Source organism: Rhinatrema bivittatum, chromosome 3 (assembly GCF_901001135.1).
Source record: "Rhinatrema bivittatum chromosome 3, aRhiBiv1.1, whole genome shotgun sequence".
NCBI classification, from domain to species: Eukaryota; Metazoa; Chordata; class Amphibia; order Gymnophiona; family Rhinatrematidae; genus Rhinatrema; species Rhinatrema bivittatum.
Genome location: NC_042617.1, coordinates 578,718,045 through 578,738,292, shown reverse-complemented (window position 1 = coordinate 578,738,292; position 20,248 = coordinate 578,718,045).

The window sequence follows — 20,248 nt, the reverse complement described above, 5'->3', positions numbered from 1 at the left end:
GACAGCCAGATATCCAGGGGTTGGGCAATAGGCACAATGGGGCGATGCTACTTAGCAGGATAACTTAGCAGGATAAGTGCCAATATTTAGATGTCCCTCAGGTTTTCTGGACATTCCTCTTGTGATATACATCTGATGCCAATGTTGTAGCTGGACCCCATCCAGTCTGTGATTGTCTTTGTTTGGGATTGTCTACTTTTGTGTTTAGGCCCACACCGGGCCACCGATGATGCACTATGAACCCTTCCCAGTCTACACCAGGACACCAATGATACTCTCTGAAACTCAACCTGGCCCATGCCAGACCACCACTGACTGTTCTGGACCAGCAGCTCATGCTGCAGGATGATATTGTGGAGCATACAGCACACTACGATACCATACAGCAAAAAACGGCTTTTCAAGACGCCAAATATACATTTTATGATCACCTGGGTGCTCATGCGCACCTTGCTATTGTGGATTTCTGCGGCCATGCATGGAGCAGACAGAGGGGTGAGTAGCCATGATTTGCAGGCGTATCCAGCAACTCCTGCAAAAAAAAACTGAAAAATACAACAATCAATTACATAACATCACGACCCACAATAACACAAAAGTGACTGAGCCAAAAAGGAATGTGTGGTGCCAAAATAATGCTTTCGAGCTGTTAATACCCACCCCTGAGATATTTCATATATATCAGGATAATATGGACTTTTGAACATAAGAACATAAGAAATTGCCATGCTGGGTCAGACCAAGGGTCCATCAAGCCCAGCATCCTGTTTCCAACAGTGGCCAATCCAGGCCATAAGAACCCAGCAAGTACCCAAACACTAAGAAGAACCCATGCTACTGATGCAATTAATAGCAGTGGCTATTCCCTAAGTAAAATTGATTAATAGCCATTAATGGACTTCTCCTCCAAGAACTTATTCAAACCTTTTTTGAACCCAGCTACACTAACTGCATTAACCACATCCTCTGGCAACAAATTCCAGAGCTTTATTGTACATTGAGTGAAAAAGAATTTTCTCCGATTAGTCTTTGGCACCCTGCATCAGAAACTATGTCTTATACTGCTTTCATTCCCCACCTCAGACAGCTTACATTTTATCTTTTTAGCACACGTTTTCAGTATCCACCCCAGAGGGCTTACGTGTATAGCGGGATGGTACGCACTTTGGCAAGAATCAGGGACATAGCTTCCCTGTAACCACAGCCAACGGCAATGCGATCAACAGAGCTTTGAATGAATTAGAGACAGTGAATGTCTTTAGATGGTAACCTAATTAAAAGGGAATTACAAAAGTCAGATCTAGCAGTAATTAATGCACGGAATGCTTTCATAACTGTTGTTTAAGCTGTTTAAGAAGGAGCAAGTGCACAAGCCAGGACCCACAGGCTCGTCCGATCGGTGGGTCCCCTGGACAGAGAGCTGTCAATTCAGAACCCTGAGATTTCCGACTTGGTTTTTGCCCTGGTATGGCTGTCTCGTCAAAAGTAGAAAATCAAAAACCAAGGAGCCCGGGTGCTGCCCGGAAGAACGATGTCCATCAACCAAAAAATGGATAGAGCATTAATACAATGTGTAAACGGTGGACGCTTATAGCAAAAAAGTAATGCCGATTGACATTACTAATAGGGGTGTCAGCAAACCCATATGAGCGTCGGTGGATGTTTGAGAGGACCGGGATACCTCTTATTTGAGAGGCCTTATGCTTCTTTCCCGCCTGGCTGATACCCCTATTAGTAATGTCAATCGGTTGTTTGTCGTCCAAAATAGAAACATGAGTTAGGCTCAGGGATCCTGGTCTAGCCAACTGAATTACCTCAGTTTTAGTCGAGTTTAACTTTTAAAAAAGCATGTGAGCACAGCCACTGACTAACGCTGGGCAGACACCAAATTAAATCACTCAGTGCTTTCGTATCCTGCCCTTGCCCAGCATTAACCAAATGGAAATGTTTAGAGGAGAGTTTTAAAAGCCCGGCGCGTGCATCAGTTGGGGGGATGTGTGCACACGTTGGCCCGGCACATATCTCCCGCTGCCTGCCAATCCCAAGGGTTTTCAGAAGGGGGCGGGGAGTGGGTGTGGCCAGGGCGGGCCATAGTCATTTCAGGACGTGGCCGAGAGATGGGTGCGTAAACGCTTACACGCCTGCTAGGGACGAGGAGTAAGTTAAACAATAAACATAGCCAGTTCTCGGGGGTTTAAAGGTTATGAGGTAAATGGGGGGGGAGGGTGTTTGGAGGACCTAGCTGTTAACTGGGTGAACTGGTGGACGCACTGGTGAAACTGGCAATGGCGTGGACGCACAGCCCTGTTAAAATTCCCCAACTTACACAATAAAAATGGGATTTAATCACATAGGCGCCTGCCTACTTAAAATTGGGTGCACACATGCATGCAGTCAGGCTATTTTACAACGTGCGTGCACACGTAAGTTATAAAATGGCTGTGTAGCTGGGTGCGTGCTGACGCACACGTGCCAAAGAATGTCCGCGCACCAGTTTGAACGTTACCATCCCTGTATGCAGTACATTACTTTTGAGCCACATGTCAGCAGCAGATTTTCTGGTGCACCGCCAACTTTATCAGTCACCCTACATCCTACATGCTAAAGGCGTAATTCAGAGTTAATACTGATTGGACCCTGCAAGGTTAGGTACCGGTATATCCCACAGAGGACGAAAGAGCTAGCAAGAAAGCGTAAATGAATTTTCCATGTCTCTAGTAATGCATAGTAGGAAGTGTTATTCTGCATCTTAATCAAACTGGCAGAGAGATAGATGGTGGCAATTTAGAAAAAGGCTCCAGGGTTAAACACTATCAAGAGAGCGAACAGATTTGCAGAACAACATTCTGGTGAGAAAACGCTAGTCTGGGAAAGATATCACTGAGTGGATATGTTTGCTAATTATTCAATCAACCAGGTAAATCAGAGACAGGGGAAAAGGCAAGGTCTGAAGTTTGAGAAGAAGCCTGGAGTTAAAGTGAAATGAATTAAATACCCTTAATGGTATCTGAGAGCTGTCAGGCTTGCCAGCAGCTAGCAAGTTAATATACTTGTTTGTTTCATGAAGAACACCAAGCATAGCTAAGCTACTTCCTGCCCGGTTACAGGGACCAAGAGAGGGTGAATCCCATTTAAAGGTCTCACGGTGGCAAGGATCGTAGCGCTGCTACACAAAGCAACTCTACACGCTGGTTTACTTTTATTGTTCAGATAGAAGAGTTGCAGGCTTGATTAAAATCCCTGTTTTGTCTGTAAGTGGCCTTCTGAAAACCAGTCATGCCCGGTGCACACAAGTCGGTTTCGTGTGTACATTTATGTGCACTACAGAGGAGCATTCTAGGGGCATTTATATGCGTACCTTCCATGTTGGAAAGTTTGAATGTTAATCTATAAGCAAACATTTATTTGTGCAGGCTCTGGAGCAGGTGTAAACGTGTACATGTACTGTATGTGGGTGCCGGTTCCTCACACCACCCCCGGAATTTATAAAGCGGACTTAGGCGCATGTAAACTTCAGCCCTACATGAACCACTGAAAATGACTCTCTTAAAGCAAAAAGAAAAACGAAAGCCATGGACCGTCACTGTTTCTGTTCTTTCTGACTGGCCAGCTCCTCTCTCCCAGCTCCTCAGAGCTAAGCTGTTGGCCTCTTACCGAGGGCTCTGAGTCGATCCTTCAGGGAAACGGGGAACATCCTTTCATTGAGGAACCAGCCTACATGGATAGATTCAGAAGTGGGACTTCCGTCCGGCCAGCCTGCCAAAACTCTGGCGCTCACGAGATCATGGAGGGGAGGCCAAAGCTCAGATGCCCGTAACTTACAGGTCCCCTTCTGTGAATCCTGCTGCAAAGATGTGGGGGTTGGTAGAGATTTCGCAACGAGATGCCCGATTCTCCTCCTGGTGCATCGCACGGCCCTCCAGCAGCCAGAAGAAACCTCTGGAAACTCTGAACTGAACTACAGCCTACCAGCGTTTCGGGTAACGGAAAATGCTTAGTAAATCAAGCCCTAAGGTTTGCACCCAAGGCAATGGAGGGTAAAGTGACTTGCCCAAGGTCATAAGGAACAGCAGTGGGATATGTACCCTGGGCCTTCCCTGGTTCTCAGCCTGCTCCTCTAAGCACTAGGCTACGCCTAACAGATAATGCTTGAAAAGTTATTAAAATGAATAATATAAAGATAAAGGTAAATTCATTATAACAATCTAAAACTGAACCTGTGGGGGGCCCATTCGCCAACTTATAATATCGCACCAATAATTATGACCCCTCTGTCACTGCTTCCTCTACCATTTGAAAAATCAGCCACATCCACAGCTTTAGCAAAATCCAGACAAACTCTCATATTTTGCTGCTAAATGTTCTTGAAGAAAGCCGTTTTTGAGCTGGGTTAGCAGGGCTCATTGTAAATAATGCACAAGATCTACACCAGCTCCATAAGATCTACACCAGCTCCATATGTGTGAAGGAAAATTGCCATTAGCAGCTAAACCATTTTAAATTAAAAACAAAACCTGTTTGCACTGCACAACAAGAAAGGCTGCGAACACAAGTGAACCAGCGCTGGACCTTAGCAAATCCTAGCTAATCGCAACTGGAAATTTTCTGTTCTGAAGTATTATCACTGCTGGAAGCCATGTTTTTTTGGCAAAAGACAAACAGAGGAGCCAGAGGAAACTGGACACAGAAAACAAAGGGACCCAGTAAGGTTTGTTATTTTTATGTGAACTCATATGAAAAAAAATGCATTCTGTACATTTTCTTCTGAAGAAAGGCATATATTTCTCCAATTTTCCAATAGGCTTGCTCAGATTAAAGTAGCTACTATCAGATATGCAATGGATAAAAGAGAAGTGATGAAAGTGATTAAAGAGATGTGAGCTATACTTATGTGAATGTTTAATGGCCATTAGGGTGACCTGAGGCAAAAACATGGGCACACAACAGATCCAAGAAGGAATGATCATATACTTATCAGTTATCAAGGGCTAAGCGTTGGGGTAATACTGTCAGAACAATGCTGGAAGTCTAGTTGGGAGGACCTAGGCCTATGTCGTCAGGATCTTTTGGGCTGGTTGGTAGGGATATTGGTGCCACGGGTGAATTGACTTCAGGGAGCTGGTTGTCCCCCAGAACAATTTTCAAAAGCAGCTAAAAAATAAAGAGGATCTGGCAGGCCAAATGTAGGCCTCCTAAGGCAGCCATCTAGACTTAGCTAGTCAAGTTCGGCAGCTAGCACTGAAAATCAGCACTGGACACCATAGCACCTGATTCTCTTCTCCTAACCTTGCCTCTAAACCCATGCAGTTTTTAGGGATCTAATTTTAGCCACCAATGAAAACAGGAACCTAAAGCTAGGCACTTAACCCTGCTTGATTTTCAAAGGAGCCAATTTAGACAAAGGATTTATACCTTTTTTATTGCATGGTAAAAACAGTTATTGAATGATCACAATGTTAAGCCATCTTTTGATCAAACAGCACCCACAAAATATCACAGGAAACCACACAGACAGGAGAGGTGGAGGAGATGGAGGAACCATTGAGAAGGAAGGAGGAGAACAAGAAATAAGAGGAAAAAGGGGAGACAGTGGGAGGAGGGGAACAAGGAGAGGAATGAGAGAGCAGAAAGTGAGGAAGCCCCCCTCAACAACCTAATCCAGTTGAAGCAGCATCATGGGTAGCATGTAGAGTTGGGACACCCCTACTGAAACTGACCAACAGTAGATTCAACGCAGAGGAGATCTACCCTGTTCTCTTTGGAAAAAGAGTTCAGCAAGAGGCCCATGACAGCCAAGGACAAGTTATGGAAGGCAAGCACCCACAGCATTAGCACCTTTGAGGAATTCCACTGTATATCAGTCTACTGCCAAAGGAAATTCAGGAATGGAAAGAAACAGGAACATAGATCTGGATTCTCAGGAGGAATAAAGCCCAGCAACGTGAAGGGAAGTTTGAAGGCTAATATTCTGTCTACAGACCACCACATCCTTAGGGCAGAGGACTTCTACCTTACAGCAAGTGAGTAGCAGCCCAGACCTCAGTTGTCTCCAGGGGCCATCAGACCCATGGAAGAGAAGCAGCTGGCTTACATGGACAATCAGGAAACACTACAGGGACTGAGCTCTAGGTGACCCAGAGAATATTTATAAACTTTCACTTTAATCACGTCCCTAAACAGGGTGTACACCATCATATTCAGACATTAGACTTTCTGGGGAAATTGACTCAAAACAACTACACCTTCAAGGTATAGCAACTAGCACTGAAGTAGGACAGATCATGATTCAGAGGGTAAATTTGAAAAGATTTACCTTCCTAAAATTGGGTTTGAGCCAAGTAAATCGACCTGGTCAAAATTATAGCCCTTTTAACCAGCTAAATGTGTGTGGTTTACATCAAAAGCCAAAAAATTTAGTTGGGTAAAAAAATGTATGAGTTGGAGGCATTGCTGGGCAGGCTTTCAAATTAAGCTTTTTAGCATGATATTCAGTGCTCACTGGCTAAATGTTATGAATACCGACCGCGGCAAGCCGCGACTGGGACTCACCGCTGCCCCCAGGGGCCAGACGGACCGTCGGCACTGAGGCGGACCGCTTGTGCTCCCTCAGCGGCAGCAGCCGCGGCTGTTCCAAGATGGCCACGGAGTTTCTTCCCGCGCGGCTAAGCTCCACCCCCTGACTTCTGCTAGGGCCGCGCGGGCGGCTCTGGCACTTAATTTAAAGGAACACTCACAGGATGTGAGCTGGTTCCTTCCTGCTGCACTCTCATTGGCTGGGACTATTTAAGCAAGGTCTGTACTCTCAGACCTTGCCTTGACTTCTTGGCTCCTGGGTTTGTTCTGTTCCTGGTTCCTGATTGTCTTCCTGTATTGATTCCTGGTCCGGCTGACGTTTCCCCTGGTTCTTTGATCCCTGGCTTGGTGACGATACTTTCTGGCTCTCGACCCCTGGACCGGCTGCGGACATCTCTGGCTCTCAATCCCTGGACTGGCTGCGGACATCTCTGGCTCTCGATCCCTGGACTGGCTGCGGACATCTCTGGCTCGTGACTACTGGACTGAACTTCTTAAAAGATCCTCGAGGTTGGCTCCTCGACCCGCTGAAGGCGTCAGCTATTGTTGTCTCGACCCGCTGGAGGCGCCAGCATCTGGATTACACGACCAGCAGGAGGCGCCTGCATCCAGATCTTCTTCTTTCCTACCTGCAATCCCGAGGATCGGCCTCGCCTACCGACGGTGGCCTAATCGGTCATCGCCAGACCAAGAGTCCACACCTCAGATCATAACACTAAATCTATCTTATTAACCACAAATATAAAACCTAAATTTACCCAGTCCGATTTTAAGCAGTTGGCTTCAGCTAGATGTTCAGCCACACAATTACCTGGGTAACTACAATAGGGATGTGCATTTGTTTGAAATGAATAGGTAAACTGCAACAAATGAGTCCATTTTTGATTCATTCACGGACCCTGAAACAAATGGAGGGTAGCCACGAATACCTGCAAGGCCTGCCAGGCCTCCTCCAACGATCCATTTTGGCAGCGGTGGCAGCCGCAAGACCAACCAGGCCCTTTTTCACTGGCAGTCCCGGCGTCCGAAGACCGACCACTGCCTGCCCACCACTCACCCACTGAGGTCCAGGAACACCACGGCGGTGATGTTGAAGACCGCGGGGCCTGCCGGGCCTCCTCCGACGATCCACTTCAGTGGCGGCAGAGGTTGCAGGACCAACCAGTGCGCACAGAAAGGAGTCCAACAAAGGAGCTTGCCCCTTTGTGCACGCCTGACGTGCCCATACTCTTAATCCAGTTGCCACAAGCGTGAAGCAAAAGTACTACATTGAGCCCATGCTCAGACAGGGTCAGGATGGAGATCTAAGGAGCGCTCATAGAAATAACCACAGAAGGAACACAATGTTGACTCAGCCTTCAATAAGTAAAAATTATTTCACTAACTTTTCATACTTATTGTTTATTCTACTGCTCCTAAATTCTCAGTCTCTATAAAAAAAAAAAAATCCCTCTGATTAATGGCCTGTAGAGGACTTAAATTCCACCATTTTCTGTATCACTGAAACCTGGCTGAAAGACAGAGATAATGTTCTCCTGAACCAAATTTACCATACTAACTATGATGTATTTCAATTTCCTAGAGCTAAAGGTTGGGGCTTATTAATAATTAGCAAAAAAGAACTTAAGCTTATACCATACAAAGTAGAGATCAGGCCCGGAGTCCCCCATATCAGGTGGCAATTCTTCAAGTCGCCACAACTAAACATCGGACTGGTCTACTGTCCTCCAGAAATACTACAAAAAGATTGCTCACCACCGATTGAATTATTCGCCAAGGTGTTTCCATCACCAGAATCTACTTTAACCTCCATGTAGACAAAACACTGAACATCTTAGCCTGTGAAATGTTTTTAGATGCAATGTAAGCCCTCGGATGGTCACAATTTATCTTGAAAGCTACACATAAGGCAGGTCACACTCTAAACCTAATATTTGCAAATGCCAATAATTGCCTAAATCAGTGCTTTTCACACACTATATTGCCCTGATCTGATCACCAAGTAATAAAGGCGGAAATTACCATCACCAATAAAATCCACAACAGTAGAGATAATAACCACATTTTTACCTTCAGAAAAAAAGAGAGAGAGAGAAGTAATTGCCGAAGCAATAGAAAATAAACTCCATTAACTAACTCAAACCAATTCCACATCGGCTTTTGATTCCTGGGATAAAATTGTCAATGACAAGGCTGAAAACCTCAGTCCTGTCCAGACAAAAGCTATTAACAAATAAAGGAATAACTCCAAACATAAGAAGCCCTGGTACAAGGAGCACTAAACAGAACATTAGAAAATTAGAGAAACAATGGCAGAAAGGCCCAACTGCTGAATCCCTAGGAAAATATAAATCTTTCCTTACAAAATACAATAAGTTGAAAGCACAATTCCCTATCTGTTCTCCAAAAAAAGCACCTGAAGATTCTAATGGCATGTTTAAGTAATCCACATTCGACAGAGTATCAAAACTAGAAATTGGTGAAATCATTACTAAAATTAAACCAGCCATTCACCCACGTGACCCAATTCCAGCCAGTTCCTTGTAACAAGTACATGGGGTTATCACTCAGACAATCACAACATTAGTTAACTTGTCTCTCTCAGAAGGAACTGTTCGAAATGGGTTAAAACAAGCTGTGATAAAGCTGATCCTAAAAAATAAGAATGGTAGAACTGATGATTGAGACAGCTATCGCCCAATATCCAACTTGTCTTTTCTCGCAAAAGCACTTGAGAAAGCAGTGTTATCTCAGCTTGCAAATCACCTGGAAGATCAAAATATTCTATCCCCAAATCAGTTTGGATTTAGGAAACATCACTCAACTGAGACATTACTCCTCTCGTTAATGGACCCGGTTTTGCGAGGGCTTGATGCAGATGAATCTTATTGTCTTGTGCTAATTGACTTAATGGCCGCCTTCAGCACTGTGGACCATAACCTGTTATGCCATCAGATGAAAAACATTGGAATCGATGGCAGGATTCTCAGATGGTTCTCCTCATTTCTAGCTAATAGTACATTCTAAATCAAATTGGGCAACCATATATCTGATACTTTTCACTCAAGGCTCAACCCTCTTAGCAACTCTATTCAATATGTATATGCTCCCACTGTGTAAATTACTGATGAACCTAGGAATAACCTTCTTGTTCGCTAACAACAAACAGTATTACATCACACTCTCCAGATCATTTGAAAATACAGTTTTGTTATTCTCTAACTATATGAAAGCAATACAACAAGAACTTTTGCAACTTAAATTAACATTAAATCTAAAAAGACTAAAATCACCTGCCCTAAATCTGGGTAATTTTCAAATTAACCCCTCAAATCAAGTATGGGATTTAGGAATACAGCTAGATGAGAACCTTATGTTGCGTCCGTCAGTCGCAGGTGGCTGTGACCGCTCTGCCTCACCTCTCTTTTACCCTTTTCCTCCTCCATTGGAAGGATGGCTGCCTCTGCTGCTGTTTGCTGAAACCCTCTGTGTCTCCAAGCCAGCATGGGCGTCCCCGTCCACCATGCTTCTTCCTGAGGCCTCCTAGGGCACACGAGCGCACGCTGCCTACGTTTTTGAATACGTCATGGCGGGAACCTTGGAAGCGACCCCACCACATGGCGTCAGTACCTCTGGGTATTTAAACCTTTGCTCTGCTCCAATTGAATGAGTTAGCAAGGACTTTGGGATCCGAAGAGGGCCAAGTGGGCAAGGAGATCAAATAGAGGACAAATCACAGTGAAACATCTATTTAACTAGCCTATAGCTGTCATCTGAATCAAGTGACACTGACATCTTCTCATTGAAAGGTCTGAGCATGTGTAAACAAAAGCCCCCTATTTGCTCTATTAGATTTATTTTATTTTAACTGATTTATAGCCCACATAATCCAATATACTTGTCAGGTTCAAGATACATACATAATCACATAAATTTAAACAAACATCATAAAACTAAAAATGAAACTTATACAATAACAGCTACATTTTAATTCCCCTGCCTGCAGGGAAAACAGGAGATCATATGCCAGCAGGCTGCCAGCACGCACAACTTACAACAGCTCAGGAGCTGGTGTAAGTTCCAAAATAAAGAAAATAACAAAAGGTAGGCACTTCAAAGGTGTCGGGGAAGAGCGAGGGAGGGTAGTTAGGGGGGTAGGAAAATGTCCTCCCAGTCTGTTCCTTAATTGGAGTGGACTGGGAGGGAACTGTGGGAGGCCCGATCTCATCACCACACGTAAACAGGGCAAATTTCCCCCCCTACGTGCACCAGCCCGGATTTTATAATATGCACGCACCAGCACACGCATATTCTAAAATTGTGCGTCCATGTGCGCACACGTATTTTTAAAAAAATCTATTCATATATATAAAAACAAAATAATAAAAACATAAATTATAACACAAGATAAAAAGAAAATAATACTCATACAAAACAAAAATTAAAAGACATGAAAAATGGCCTTCCTAACTATACATCTCAGAAAAAAGTAACAAATTACTGAGATTTGGCATGGAAGAATGTCTTTTCAGAAGCTCTCTAAGAGTTGAGGAAAGTTGTAAAAAATTAGGCATTTGCAAAAGACTTTATCTCATCTCTGCTGCAGTCATTGGTCTCTCACTCACTGTGAGAGAAGAAGAAAGGCAATGGCACTGCTTTCTGTATACCATGTATAGGTGTGTATATGTGTGTGTGAAAAAGATATATTTGTACACATTCTGAGAAATAGCCCTAGAAAGACAGAGACTGATTTTGCGGTATCACTAGAAAACTGCTGCTAATTCTGCTTCGTAAGTTGGCTCTGTGCTTGCTAGGCAGTGATGTGAATTCAGTCTGTGAATTAGGTACAGTATGTATGTCAGGCACACTCTTTCAGTACTAGAGTGGTACTGTGAGTGCTGGTATGGTATCAATACATTCTGTTGTGATATCAAACCCCCCAGTAGGCACTTCAAATTCCATCATGCCATTGCCAGGGAAAACTCAGAAAAGGGAGTGATAGGGCAGAGGATTTGTTGCAGAACCAGTCCAGCCTATCAGAAGCACAAGCAGTACTAATAGCAGCGATAAAAAGTCAGTCCTACCCCTAAACTTAAAAGAGACTTTTTTAGCTGCAGAAAGCCAGAAGAAATTAAAATTGAGACAGGGGACATTATAAGTCATCATCATTCAAGGCTGGCACTAGAGTTGATAGAAAAGCTTGTCTTCTTGAAAATCAATCTGCACATTAGAAAATAAGAACATAAGAAGTTGCCATACTGAATCAGACCAAGGGTCCATCAAGCCCAGCATCCTGTTTCCAACAGAGGCCAATCCAAGTCACAAGTACCTGGCAATTACCCAAACACCAAACAGATCCTGTGCCACTAATGCCAGCAATAGCAGTGGCTATTGGGGGTCTTTCTGCCTCTCTGTCTACCTGACAATTTCCAGCTAAATCACCTTGGTAGGTTTGTTGCCTCCTTGTTGTTTGCTGCTTGGATCCAAGCCTAGTTATCCTGCCTACTTCTTTCTTTGTTATACTGAGGTGTTTTGTTCCAAAAATAAAAATGTGACAAAAGAGTTTCTCCTCCCACCCCACATTTTTCTTTTTCTCAACCTTACTTTTATGTTGTACCCCTCTACAATCCAGGCCTAGTTATCCCAGCCTTCTTCTTTCTTGGATGTACTTGAGTGTTTTGTTGCAAAAATAAATATGTGAAAAATGAAAAAAATATGTTTCTTCTCATATCCCCACCTCTTTTCTGGTGTTCCACTTTACTCTTTTGTTGTACCCCTTCTACAATTCTGGTCTAGTTATACCACCCTCTCTCTTTCTTGGTTGTACTGGAATGTTTGCTGTCTAAGCCTGTTGTTATTGTTGCCTCATCTGCTTCTGGCTTTCTCATGGTCCCTTGAAGAATACCTGCCATTTTAGGTACCATTTTATTTATTTATTTTAAAGTACTTATTTTCTGCTTTTAGCAGTTCAGTCATGCTAAACAGATAGCAATAAAAATGTATAAAACAACAATTCATAAAATACACATAAAAGCTAAAACAAATCAACAAAAGCAGCACAATACATACCCATAAATTACAAGTAAAGTATACTTAACTACCTTAACTCAGGTTAGAGACAAATGCTTCTTGAAACAACATAGCTTTTAACTACTTTCAAAAAAGGTCAACCAGAAATCCAATAGATTCTAATAGATCATTCAAAAGAGTGGAACCCACTATAGAGAAGGTGAGATGTCTCATCTCACTCAGGTAGGTCCTTTCACAGGAAGTATGGCAAGCAACTGCTTACCAGAAGATCTTAAACTTCAAGAAGGAGCATAAAAAGCAAATAAATTGCCTAAATAAGAAGAACCATCCACTTTTACAAACTTAAAAACCAGCACTAAAATTTCAAATGTAATTATTTGCTTCAGTGGTAACCAATGTAAATACAACAAAGAAGTTACCGTACACGTTCCCATGGCAACCTACCTAGGATAAGACAAGAGGCAGAGTTCAAAAGCACTTGCAAAGCTCTGAAATGAGAAAAACGACAACCTTCATAGAGGGAATGACAATAATCAGTTGTTGTACGTACAAAGGCCTGCATTACAGTGCAGAAATCATGTAGATCAAGAACGTACTTTAACTGCCATAGCAACCTTAACTTTTAATAATCTGACTTCAAAACCTGACTGAATTTGTGGCTTAAAATGAGAGACTAGAATCAAATTGAAAATCCATATTCCTGATAGTATCTGAGAATACAATTGGAGTTCCATGCATAGACAGGGAGCGACTTTTCAAATCAGCTGCAGATATGGGCATTTAGAGATCCATAAAACCTCTGCTTTAGATATATTTGGAATTAGCTTATTGCCAGACAGACAGTCTTCCCTTTGACTCAGAACATGATGTAAATTATCTTTTACAAAAAAACAAAAACAAAACCCAGCTGCATTTAGCATAAATCTTAAATTTTAATATCATAATGATCTAAGATTGAGCACAACAGAAGCAGATATATATATGTAAAATAATGAAGCGGACCGAAAAAGACCCTTATGGGACCCCAAACTGAGTGTCAGACCAAGTCAACTCTTGTCCATAAAGTCTAACCTGCTGCTTCCTACCTGTCAGATGAGTGCCAGGAATTCCTAGCACGTGCAACCTATCCAACGGCACAGAACGACTAATAGTGTTGAATGCAGAGGAGATATCCAAAAATACCGCTAGAATTGCTCCTCCATCATCGTTCCCACAAAAGAGAATCCGTAACTGAAAGAAGTTTCCATGTTATGTGCATTAAGCAGCCGCGATGATGTGAATGTAATATGCTATTAGCAGATAAAAATTCATCAGACTGAGAATACACCATTTTTTCAAATAGTTTGAAATTGTTCTATAAGTGGAAGGGAACTGCACAGATAAAATTACCCAATGCTGGATAATTTATATGAGGACAGAGTTCCTACTATATACTAGGAACTCTGCCCTCATATAAGGAGAGGTTAATCAACTTAATTATAACTTAAAGAAAAATCTTTCCTTAATAAATAGATAACTGAGAAAGGGCAAGGGTCAAGAGAGCAAAAAGAATTGTTTTAACTTTCCCCAAATCATCTCAAACACCCACCCTCCCCCATTTGAGGCCGGATTTTCAAAGGCCTGTGTGCGTAAAACCCAGGGTTCACGCGCGTGGCCGGGCCTTGCATGCGCCGCACGGATTTTCAAAGAGGCCCGGCCACGCGCGTGAACCTCGGTACGCGCACAAGTGCCGGGCCTCTTCAAAGGGGGGTGGGCAGGGGGCGGGGCGGGGGCGGGCTGGGACAGCGCCATTGTACGCTGCTGCGGGAAAGCGTGCGCCAGCAGCCAGCCAGCACCCATAAATTCCTTCTGCTCCCAAGGAGCAGCGAGTAAAAAAATAAAAATATTAGGGGTAGATAGGAAAGGGTTAGGGGTCGGGGTGGAGAGGAGAGAGGGGAGAGGAGAAAGGGGAGGAAGGTTAGGTAGGGTGGTAGGGAAGTTCGGGGAGGCCCGATTGCGTCGCAGCGCGTACTCTTACAAAATTCAGCACCCCTGAGCGCGCTGCCCACACATGCGCGTGCGGATTATAAAATTGGCGAGTACATGTGAGCGGCCCATGGATTCTGTAACGTGCGCGCGCCGGCGCACGCATGTTATAAAATCGGCGCGTCCATGCGCGCGCGCCGGGAACGCCGCGCACCTGGACACGCGTGTGCAAGTTATAAAATCTACCCCTTTATCTTTCCCAAAAGGAAATGGTTAATAATGAGGTGGAAAGAAAGCCTGATCTATTGTCTGATCTTTTAACAACCCTTGCTGAGCCTTCCTGGTTTGCATCAATGAAGCAACCTTGTACATATTATAATCGGCCAAGTTCTCGGGACAAAGTTTCAAATCCGTTTTCATATAACCAAGACATTCTAAGATCCTATTTATAGTCAAAAATAACTCAAGAGGCTGATTTATAGAAGCCTGAAGGTGAGAAGAAAAAAGATGAGGTCTTAAATCCACACTAGGCACTATCGTAAACCAATTTATATTCTGCAAGAGGTTTTTTGTGCTATTCCTTCTCTGCACGGTGCATCGCCCATTCCTTCAACACCAGACCATGATTAAACCACGGAACTCTAGTCTTAGACCAATTTGCACTTAGGGGATGCAACCTTTTGAGAAATAAAGGAAAGCTGTTGAACAAAGGAATCTGTCAAGTTATCTCCTGAGTCGTGGATTACGGAACTGGCATTCTCATCCCATTCCGTCTTAAAAGTAGAAAGATCAATAGGTCCTCAGGATAATTTAGTAACTAGGCTACAAGCAAGTTTCATAAAATTATCTATCAGTAAAAAAATAAAATTTAAAAGAGAATGATCAAACAATAGGCAGAACTGGAAGCATACATGTAACATACTATCACAGCAATTTTCAAAAGCCATTTGTGCGTGTAAAGTGCAGTTATGTGGTTAAATCCTATAGACAATTCAATGGTATATATTGTAGCAATTGTCAAAAGCCTACTTACACAGATAACATGCATTTACATGTCTAAAACCCATTGTAAGCATGTAAATGCATTTGAAAATCAGGCCCTTTGTGTGCACAAGAAATCCTGATATTAGTTGCATTATACTGGTTCATGGCGCACAAATTTCAACTCATCTTATAAAGAGTTGCACAAAAGACCATTTTTCTGCACGTAGCCTTTCAAATATTAGAAGGAACATTAGTTAAAAGCAATTTTTGCCTTCATAATGGACAGAGAGCTTGTTTTGAAACTTCTATTTCAAAACCGGACTCTATTATTCTATGGTCAGAGAGTGTCTATTTTTCCAGGTTTATCCAGGACCACTCAGGAAACTAGGAAGAAATGTCTGTCTTATAAAAGTAGGAATGGGAGCTACTTTTTTCTAAAATTTCCGTGCAAATGAAATGTTGTTTCTCAAGATAATAAATTTGTTTTCTATGATCCTGATCCTTTCAAAGGGATAAAGCATCTGGGTGGATCTAATGGATATAAAGTTAGGGAGGTATGTTGGTTTGGGGTGATAATTATGTAATTGAGATCACTCAGTGATAAGGAGATTATTAGGGAAGCTAATAAAATGAGCAGCACAATAATAAAGGGGGATTTCAATTACCCCAGTATTGACTGGGTGAATGTCACATCAGGACAAAATAGAGCGATAAAGCTCCTCTTCATGACGTAATTGGTACAAAAACCAACAAGAACTGAAACTATCTTAGACCTAGTCCTTAGTGGACCACAGGATTTTGCTGTGAAAGGTATTAGAGCCACTTGGCAATAGTGATCACAGCATAATCAATTTGACTTAACTGGATGGAGGACTTTTAAGGAAATATACTACAATAGCATTTAACTTTTAGAAAGGTGACCATGATAAAATGAGGAAAATGGTTAGGAAAAAACTGAAAGGAGCAGCTGTAAAAGTTAAGCATTTACATCAGCCATGGACATTGTTTAAAAATACCATCTTGGAAGCCCAGATCATATGTATTCCACGCATTAGAAAAGGTGGAAGGATGGCTAAACGACTATCAGCATGGTTAAAAGATGAAGTGAAAGAGGCTATAATGGCTTAAAGAACATCTTTCAAGAAATGGAAAAGGAATCCAAATGAAAAAAAAACAATAAAAACCATAAGCACTGGCAAGTCAGAAGCTTTACCATCAGGCCGATACAGAACGGTGCGCTCGGCTGAGCTTCTAGCACATAAGTGGGGGGATAGTAATAGACGCGCGCCGACACCATTACCAGTTTTCCCAATTCGTTCCCAGCTCTTCCAGGTAAGGGATAAGACTTCCAAACTCCTCCCCCTCCCCCAGTTTAAAAGCCTCCCTTCTCCCCTGTTAGCCCCAACCTTTAAACCCCGCCATCTATCTATTTAGTATTTATTTTATTACTTACACGTCCTACATAGCAGTAGTAAAGTTACGCGGCAGGGGAACCCCGGCGCGCGACCGTGTACGTAAGTATTTACGCGCTAATTTGAAGTTTGCCATCTAGGAACGTCCATGCCCCACCCCTTTTTGGGAATTTTTCATTGTTCGCACAGCGGGGGGATACACGCGTACTTGGGTGGCTTTTAAAATCCGCTTGACGCACGGACCGGCCCAACATATTCGCATATCTTCTGGTTTTGGCTCATCGGGCTTTTAAAATTCACCTTTACTTATAATCAAAAGCACAAAGCTAAAAGTGAGAACTAGGAGGAAAATATTTAAGCACATACGAAGCCATCCCAAAACTAAAGTTTTTTTGCAAACAGACAAGTGTTTGGAAGTAGGACAGAATGGGAAAAGAATGTCACAATATGTTTCTTGAAACAAAATGTAAGCTGCCTGTGAGAACCTATTGAATGAGATGGCTTAGTGGGATCTGAAGAGTTTGCTTATTATGAAATGTAAGAGCTGCAAAATTTAAGTGCACATCAGGAACACATTTGGTGATGACACAAGGGAAAAATTATTCCATATGACTCTGCCTAGCTGGTCCTTACTCGAAAAAGGAAAATAAAAGCAAATTGATAACAGAATAAAAGCAAATGGATAACAGAATGTTTTTTTTGGTGGCTTTTAAGCAAAATGGACCGAGTAAGCGACAGAGTAAATTGTGGAGGGGAAAGAGGAAGCCCATTATATTTAGAGTTTGAAGCGATCTTAGGTTTATAGGAAGAAAGCCTGGACATGGTGCTTGTGCTCTGATTTAATTTTTCAAAATGTAATCACAGGGCAGTAGCTCTGGAACTCTGAATTTGGGCAGATTAATCCACAAATTCATGCAATTGTACAGAAGAATGCCAAATCACACTGAACACTTATTAAAACTTAAGATGGGAAATGCAGTTGTGTAAGACTAGCATGCTAAAGCAGAGATTAAAAACTTCCTTTTTCTTAAAAAAAAAAAAAAAAAAAAAAAGATAATAGTGGGGATCTAACTACCAAGTGTGAAAAAGTATCTGCAGAGTATTTCTTCTGTGTCCTTGGTTGAAATTATAGCCTAAAGATGCAGAATGCAGGGTTGATTTCTGTGATCCAATACTATAGGCACCATTCACAGCCTGTGCTTAGGCACTCTACAGGAGGAGTATCTCCATATTTTTCAGGTTTTCCCAAAATGCATCTATCATAAAAGAGGATATTTGGGAGATATTTGTGGTGGTCAGAAATATTTTCCTTATGGCTCAGAAAAAAAGAGAGTCAGGGCACCAGAGGCCGAGACATCAGAAATGCTATCTTAAAGCCCACAGATTGATCCACAAAGGGTTATTCACACACACACACACACACACTCTTACACACACACACCACACCCTTGTAGTGACTTCCCAGATAACTTCAAGCCAACCTGGGGCTGGAGTGTCTCCTGAAGGGCTGGTGCCATAACCACATACTGTAGCTCGTATTGTAGTCTATAAGAATGATTTATTTCTGGTTTTGAAATTTGTTTTACTTTCAAGCAGACAACAATACATATAACCCATGTTAATGTAAGTGGTGACAAACACAGACAAAGTGTGATAAAGATAGCTTCAATACACAGTAATATTTTATAAAAAAAAAAAACCCCTTCCAAATGAATGAGTTTACAATAAAGTGTGAAAAGTGTATTTAAAAACATTTGTGTAGATAGATAGATAGATAGATAGATAGATAGAGATATATTTACATAAAGGGTATCCACCAGGCAGCCACACTGACAGCCAGTGGCTCAAAGTCATAATTTTGTTTCTCTTCGTGTTGCTGAAAGGAGTAAGCTCACACAGAGGAAGACACTCCATACACAGAGGGAAACAGATATCCCACACCCTGACCAACAGAGAGAAAGAGAAAGCCAAACAGACATAGACAGACATGCAGACCTCACAGGCATTCAGAGAACCAGACACCGCACAGCCTACAACCCAGACAGAAAAACACAGAGGGGGAATTCTGCACACAGAAATGTAAAATTCTGTGCAAAATGTTTCATACTTTTATATTGGTCAAAAAAACATTATCGGTACATCATAGTCTTTGAGTAATTAATTTAAAATGTAATACAGAAAAGTTATTACTCAAAGATGCAATGTTTTAAATATTTTAAGCTACATTCCTCTAAAAGTATACTGTAATGGTGTCCTTTTCATCCCTCTCTCCTTAGTATCCTAGCCAGAGCCCTTTCACTCTGCCCTCTTAGGTCCCGACTTCTCCGCTCTCCACTATCTCTCTCCTGCCCCTCCAGGCTCAATCCCTCCACTCCCAGTTTGATTCCTCTCTCATATAGCTCCTCACAAAGGCTCCTTCCCTCTCACTCTCTCTTGCACACAAACACCCCCTCAGGCAGGCTCCCTCTCCCGTGAGTACACACACCCTCTTGCACACGTACTCACACATACCCACACATAAGCTACCTTTTAATCTCTTTCTCACACACATACCCCTGCAGACAGGCTCCCTCTCTTTCTCTCTCTCTCTCACACACACACCCCTGCAGACAGGCTCCCTCTCTTTCTCTCTCTCTCACACACACCCCTGCAGACAGGCTCCCTCTCTTTCTCTCTCTCTCTCACACACACACCCCTGCAGACAGGCTCCCTCTCTTTCTCTCTCTCTCACACACACACACACCCCTGCAGACAGGCTCCCTGTCTTTCTCTCTCTCTCTCACACAGACACCCCTGCACACAGGACATCCTTTGGATGCAGTCTGCCAGCTGCTGCTGGCGAGTAACTTAATCTTATTTTTAATCTCCTACAACTGTAGCTACCTTCTGGATCAGGAATGGTGCAGGGAAAACTGGGCAATGTAGTTTATAAGGAAGCAAGGTGATAAAGTGCAGGGAAGGATGCAAACTCTCGAAAGACATCCCGCTCTAAACAGATGCTGCTGCTGACAAGCTCATTCCTCATTTTAAATCTTCCACAGCTGTTGCAAGGGGGGATAGCACATGATTTGATTATTAATACTGAAATACTGAATTAGGAGAGGAGTGCAAGGTATACACTGTCAGTTTTTATATTTTTACAGGTAAGGAGATGGATTAAGAAGCCAGTACTGAGAGTGGAAAAACATCAGAACAGCAACCGAAAATACACATCTGGGCAAACTGTAATGCACATGCCTTCATGGATGACAGACATCAAGTCTGCACTCTGCCAGACATGCTTG